Genomic DNA, 6,913 nt, shown 5'->3' with positions numbered 1-6,913 from the left:
GTTCTTGGCCCTCTTCACTCTGTGCTGGGTGGGGCCACATCTTAATTCACTCATACACAAAGCTCATCTTTGTACTACGTGCAAAAGAGACAGAAAGCCCCCCTCCTCCAGCTGCACAGCCACCGCGTACAGTCTGAGTCTCGCACTTATTTCCAGCCCGCTACTGCTGGAAATGGCAGAGAATGAGGGTCATCATCCTTTTAGCAATGGTGCAAATGTGGTTTTTTGGTAGCCTCAAACATTAGACTACACTTTGCTTGCACCACTTAAAAACAGTAGTAGTAATAATAATAATAATCATGATAATAATAAATCCCCCCACCTCACATTCTTACACACACCCCTCTTGCCAGCTGAATTAATCTGATGCTATTTTTGAATGTCTATGTTTCTAAGGGATACCTAATGACGCAGTGACGTCAATGCGGGTCAATAGCACAGTGATAGGCTGACGGAGGGGGTGGCTTTTGCTCTCCACTAGGGGGCAGCACCACAGCCTGGGAAACCAACCCGATGCCTGGGGTTGGAATAATGAAACAATAAAAAAAGAAAAGAAGCTTACCAACTTTTTCAAAATGCATTCAGAATTTTTTATAGAATATTATTACTAGGAAGTCGGTTAATATGAAGTGTCTTCGTGTTTTTTTTCTTCACTTTTTCCAACCCCAATCCAAAGTGCGCGCGAACATTCGTTCAGAAAAATAAATAAATCGGCAAATAAATAAAATACGTAAATAAATAGATAGATAACCTGAGAGAAGCTCGTGCACGCGGAGAGCCTGGTGGTCTAGACGCGCGCGCGCGCGCGCGCATGCCCGTACACTCCAGTCCAGTCTGTCGGTAGTCTTGACACAGACACAGACACGCACGCACTCGCACACGCGCACGCACGCGGAGAGTCTACAGCAGACGGCTGAACGGTGAGTGCTCGCGGTTTCTGTGAGTGTGCACGTGCAGTTCTTTAACCACACAGTGTTTTTGAAACTTGTCCGGCGACTGTTTTCCAGCGTCGCGTGAGTGCGTGTCCAGAACTCCGCAGTCCGCGAGTTTGGCGGCGCTCTGACCGAGCTTGTTAGATACATGTGCGCTGAAAAGCGGAGTCAAGTTTAGCCGTCGGGCGCTGCTGCTCGTGTTTTTCCTCGTAATTCCACAGCGCGTTGCACTTACGAGGCTTAAGTGAGCTTCCTCTCCGCCAGTTTCTTGTCCGAATTTTCCAGTTCTACCTTAAATGGTGCAGCAGTTTCATTCTGGCGCCTGAGGAGCCAGGATGTAACTACTGCACCATTTAAGGTAGAACGGGAAAATTCGAGTAAGACCTCAGCTTCGTGAGGAGCTCGAACTTAGCAGGTGGTTCGGACTTGACAACTTGTACGTGAGAGAGAAAACTGCTGCTTTTGTGTGTGTATGTGTGTAAATACAGGCTCGCTTTTCTGTTTGAACGTGTTTTATGGTTCCAGATAATAACGTGCATGTAGTGAGCAGCTGCAAGCTCACTGGCTGTAAGTTCTCCAAAGCAGCTCCAGTGTAGCTGCTTGCAGTCACGACTCGTTCACAATTATACATCAGTCCTGGGTCAGCTTACGGCGCACAATGTACTTCTGCTTAAAGCAGCAGCGTTCTTAGGAGCACAGAGCTGATTTTTAAAAATATATCATTACATATGCATATATTTTTATTTATAGTTATATATGTAAGTGTTTGCATATTTTATATCGTATAGGCAGAGCTACAGATTTTACAGCTTCAGCTGTTCAGAAAGATAACATTAACATCTGAAAAACTGAGCTGCTTCCTAAATTATGCTGTGAATGCTAAACCTTATTCATAATGATTTCTGTGCGGATCTAGATAACTTTTTTGGTGAATACAGGCTGGTGGTCGTGTACTTTATGCACGTGCTGTGATTTAACGCATTTCGTGGATAGGTTTAATATGGTGCACAGTTTTCCCTGAATGTTGGGTTGCTGCTCAAACGAGCGCCCCCACCACCAAATCCCCACAAAAGCAGCGGATTTCGAGCAGGAGTTCAGCACCATGGAGAGCAACGTGCACTCTTAAAGGGCCCATATCCTGGAAAAAACAACATTTTTCATATTTTTGTTTTAAATTTGACTTTCATGTCGCATGACTACGTTGTTAAAGTTTTAAAACATACCTTTAACTCCTCAGTCCATATATGGAAACTAAGCTGCAGAAACAGCATGTTTTACATTCAGTGTTTTTGTGATGTCACAAAAACCAACACATGCATGTGTCTAACTATTCAGCCAACAGCACTTTAAGTCCTGCCCATTCATGTTGATGTTATAAGGAGTGTTTCAGCCTGGACTGCTTTTTAAATAAGGGCAGCCAATCAGAAGAGACCATTTATATCAGATAAATATATGTATATTGGTCTTAACAAGCAGCCTGTTTAATGCAAAGGGATAAAGAGAGGTTACAAAATGGTCATGTTAAAATCAATTATGACTGTTTTTTAATGTATGCCAACACAAATAAGTGGAGGAAAAATTAAAATAACAAGAAAATATATAGGATATGGGCCCTTTAACCAAAGTTTGTCAGTCCAGTTTGGTGTTTTTTTTGATGCTCTATACTCTTAAAAAAAAAAAAAAGTGCAAACAAAGGTTCCTTGCCATAGTCAAACCACTTTTGGTCCCCTAAAGAACTATCCAGTTAGTTTTTTTAAAAGAACCGTTCTTTGAAAAGTTCTTTTGCAAACTAACAGAGATTATGTTATGGACATTCCTCCAAAGAACTCTATTTTTAAGCATGTAACATATCCAGTAGAACTCAGTATGAGATGGATGGGGAGCCGATGTGTTCAGTTAAGTATGGTGGGAGTGGATGGACTCTAGATGCAGGACTGTCCTTCCACATAAGACAACACAAGATCTGTAGCATTATTGGGTTCATAGAGTAACTAAAGCAGCTAGTAGCCATAGTGGAGCCCCTAGTGGAAGATGGCTTACTTAAGCATTTGTTTACTTTAGCATTTGTTTGCTACAGCAATAGCAATCTTTGCAAATAAGGGTGGATTTATGACATTTGGGCTATATTCATCTGCTAAAATCTAAGATTGTCCTCAAAATCATCAGTAATTAGTTATAACTAGTAAAAATAGAGATATTTCTTTGGAGCGATGACAATGAAGAACCACTTTTGGTTCCTTAAAGAACCTTTTACTGCATGTCACAGTTGGTGGGGATGTGGAACAGGGGTTCAATTCCCTGTCCAGGCAAGCATACCACACTATACTAATAAGAGTCCTTGGTCAAGACGCCCAACTCAGCATTTGCCTCTCTTTGTAATTTAGTTGAATTCTAGATAAGAGCATCTGCAAAATGCCAGAAACACAAGTCGTTCCTTTAATAAAATGTTACTAAGAGATGTGAAGAACCCTATGCAACCTCCATGCAGTGGAAAGGTTCTGTAGCAAGTAAAGGATTTCTTCTAATGGTACGTCCAAGCCAACTACCATGCATATTTTAAGAGTTCATTGTACACTAATAACACTGTATGCTCTTAGGGTTCTATGAAGTACCAAAAGCAGTTCTTTGACTTCTAGTAGTGGTAGAATAGTGCTGTTTAGAGCCATTTTAAAAAAGCTTCTTTAAAAAAATCATATACCACAGTTTCTCCATTGTAGTGACAAACCGTCAACCGTGCAAGTAATCATTTAAACATTAAAACAATTTTGAGCTTTGATGCCTCTGTTGCATTGAGGAATCACCTTCTGGTGGATGTTACTGCAGACCTGAGCGTTTTGCCAGGCGTATTCCTCTCTGAATGTGTTCACAGTCGCTAAAATATTGGTGACTGCTGGTGTGTAGACCCTTGAAGATCAGTGCAGGTCCATGATCCTGAACATCCACTGCTTTGTCACGTCCCTCACAGCCTTTGCAGCATGACGACTGTACATGTGTGCTAGATTCATACGTGACTTTGGTGAAATAACAAGTGTACTAAGAATAGTAACACTGCATCTCCATTTAGAAGCTTGTGGCCATTCTTGGTCATGCATGAAAGCAGAGAGAGAGAGAGCGCACATGAGCACGGATGATGGAAATAGAACAGCATGGTAAATCTGCTTGGTCCTTTTTCATGTAACACCAAATGCAGTTAATGCATTTGAGTGCGTTTATCATGCTGTTACCACTATTCCAAAACAGCCAGCAGACCAATGAAGTCTTTAATCAGGGCAACAGAGAAGAAGGAGGAGGGTGTGGGGGGGACCTAAACGTGACGTCAATGCTTAGGTGCTGACGCACCCTGGAAAAAAGAGAAAGAAATAAGGCGAAAAATATTACTTTTCTGTGATTCTGTGCTCTTCCACATAACTCTCATTCATATTAAGTGTCTGGAATGGCAATCAGATGGATGGAAGGGTGGATGGATGGATGGATGGATGGAGGCAGAGCAAACGAGCGTGTCCCGTTGAAGTCTTAACAGACAATGGCTTGGAAAAATAGGAAAATGGGGCAAGACACAGCAACGCCCATGCCGGGTTAGATGCGAGGCTCGCGCGAGTCGCGCGAGGTGAAGAAAGAAGCGGATTTTCCTCGCGCTCCGGCTCGTTCGTTTTCGAACGCATCCCAGGCGTAAGGCACGAAAAGAAAGCAGACGACGTGGACGCGCATGTCACGGCCAGAGAGGGGGGGGGGAGAGACGTGAACGCGCATGTCACGGCGATCACGTAGAGGAGCGTTTGTGGGCTAAAAATAGTAACAGAGTTTGATCGTGATCTAGAAATAGAAGGGAGGGGGGTGGGGGAGGTGGGGGGGGTTTCACCCTCAGAAAGAGCCCTCGTTTGGAGAGAGAAAACCCTGGAAACAGTGCGCGTGCTTCATACAGATACAGTCAGAGTCTGTCCTTCAAAATCGTGTAGACATAGTTCGTCCCTTTCACGCGTGCATGGAGGACCCCCTCCGTCGGTGAGTGGGTTGCATGCCATGCATGTCCCGGCCTTATTTTATTTTTCTACAATTTTTGGCACCATATCGGAGCCCAGAGAGCTCAGAAAATAAACCAGACGTGAAAGTCTGCTTGATACATATATTTATTTTTTTCCTCTCGGTGACTGGGAATCACCCTTTCTGCAAACCAGTGAATGAGACGGAGCTCATGCAGCCTGTGGGCGCTGTTGAGCCCTTTCCTTTCTTTCACTTCCTTTAATATCTGAACTGCAGAATGGAAACGCTCCAGTGTGAGTGTGAAAAAAAAAAGAAAAAAGTTTCCAGCACTGAATTGTTTAACTGTGCACTGACAAAGAAATAGTGCTTTAAATTTACACAATTTGTACATGAATTAAATATATAGTACACACTTAGCAGAAGGGTCCTATATAGTACCCCCTTAAAAAGGTTCTGCAACATAACAGTCGTGGAACCCCATTTGGTGCTCTTAAAACAGGTTGCCACCAAGGATTTTTTTAAGCAGTACCATAGACCCACTTTAAATCAGTGATCTATGAGTGTGAAGGACCTTCTAAAAGCTGTACATAATTGCTGAACACTTTCAGGGTTCTTCCTAGAACCTTTATATATGTGAAGGTCTTTAAACATCAAAACGGTTCTACACGCTTACACATCTCATTTACAAAAATGGATCTCTGGGAACCATCTGTTGAAAGGTGGTTCTTCAATGGCATTACACAAAGAACCCTATCTGGAACGTTTTTAGGAGTGTAGAACAGTTCTTTAAAAGCTGCTTTATAGAACCATATATGAAGGGGTTTTAGGAAAGAACCAAGAACCATTTATGCATTCAAATGGTGTGTTCACAGTTCTACATATAACCACTGCACTAACTAAAGAATCTTTACTAAAGACTCGTAAGGGTTATTCAAGCAATGCCATAAAAGAACCCCTTTTGATTCCCTGAGGAACCACGTTTGAAAAAGATTTATTTAAAGATTAGAGTGTGAAGAACCTTTTCAGATAACATAAAGGTTCTTTTTTCCTTCCTAGAACCTTTACATTAGGTGGAAATTCTGTAAACTGTGAAAAGATTCTTCTTATTCACACATCTCATTTATAAAAATGGTTCTCTAAAGAAACATCCGTTGAAAGGTTCTTTAGGGAACCAAAAGTGGTTCTTCTAAGGCATGCATCGCACAAAGAGCCCTTTCTGGCACATTTAAGAGTGTAGAGCAGTTTTAAAAAATGCCTCTTTAAAGGACCAAATACGGCAGGTTTTAGAGAAGAGCCAAGAACCATATACACATCCAAATGACGTGTTTACAATTGTATGTATAACCATTGCATTGACTGAAGAATCTTTACTAAAAACTTGTAATAATAGTCGACCCATTTTCGGTGCGATAGAGAACCACTTTTTTAAAAGATTCTGTAAAGAACCTTGCACAACATGCTCTCCAACATTGAGAAGAATTATTTAGGCAGACAAAAAAAACATGTAAGTATTCAAATGGTTGTTAAAGTGTTCACAGTTCTGTATATAACCACTGTGCTTACTAAAGAACCATTGAAGAACCAACTTTTAAGTGTGTACACATAACATTATTTATTTGTGTGCACCTTTTTTTCTTTTCAGTATGATGCTTCACATGCTGTATGAATAAATAGCAAAATTCCCAGGATGGACATCAGTAGTACTGAATTACAGGAGCTGTTATGTAAACATACAGCAATATTAACACTTATAGTACTGAATTAACACGTGTTGTGGAGTTCACTCGTTCAGTTTTGACCTAAGTGAACACACATTCCACTCTGTATTAGGTGTTAATTCGACACTGTAGGCAGGTGTTCATTAAACTAATTGAGCTTATTGTGGTGAAGATGAAGAAAACGCTCTATGAATGCATTGGAGCTGTCCACTGCACTGGTGCTGAAATTCTTTACACTTGTCTCAATGTCAATGTCAGTAGCGTACAATCCAATACAGGCTT

The sequence above is a fragment of the Colossoma macropomum genome, unplaced genomic scaffold (genome assembly GCF_904425465.1).
Source record: "Colossoma macropomum unplaced genomic scaffold, Colossoma_macropomum, whole genome shotgun sequence".
NCBI classification, from domain to species: domain Eukaryota; kingdom Metazoa; phylum Chordata; class Actinopteri; order Characiformes; family Serrasalmidae; genus Colossoma; species Colossoma macropomum.
This window is presented reverse-complemented; position numbering follows the sequence as displayed.